The 210-nt window shown below is 35.7% G+C and overlaps 1 protein-coding gene and 1 pseudogene across 2 annotated transcripts in view; one reads left to right on the forward strand and one right to left on the reverse strand.

Annotated features, from left to right (window-relative positions):
* Positions 1–196, reverse strand: part of LOC119586613 — a 21277-nt pseudogene extending 21081 nt beyond the window's left edge.
* The window catches only part of LOC119586356 (monocarboxylate transporter 10-like), a 49653-nt gene that overhangs the window by 3431 nt on the left and 46012 nt on the right, over positions 1–210 (forward strand). The gene's annotated exons all lie outside the window — the stretch shown is intronic.

The following is a 210-nucleotide window of genomic DNA, read 5'->3' on the forward strand; positions in this document are numbered from 1 at the left end:
CTTGAGATATAGACAGTTTAATATTTCTTGTTCCAAGGTACATATTTGTTACATATACTATAGCTCTATACACTCTTCCAGAGTGTACTTGTTGCTTTAGGGCACAGTCAAGGTCAATAAGCGTCTTGTCACTCTTATCTTCCTTTTTATTAAACACAGTGAACTGAAGTACCAATGTCACCCAATCTGTATGCATGATGTGATTTCTTG

Source organism: Penaeus monodon, chromosome 21 (assembly GCF_015228065.2).
Source record: "Penaeus monodon isolate SGIC_2016 chromosome 21, NSTDA_Pmon_1, whole genome shotgun sequence".
NCBI classification, from domain to species: domain Eukaryota; kingdom Metazoa; phylum Arthropoda; class Malacostraca; order Decapoda; family Penaeidae; genus Penaeus; species Penaeus monodon.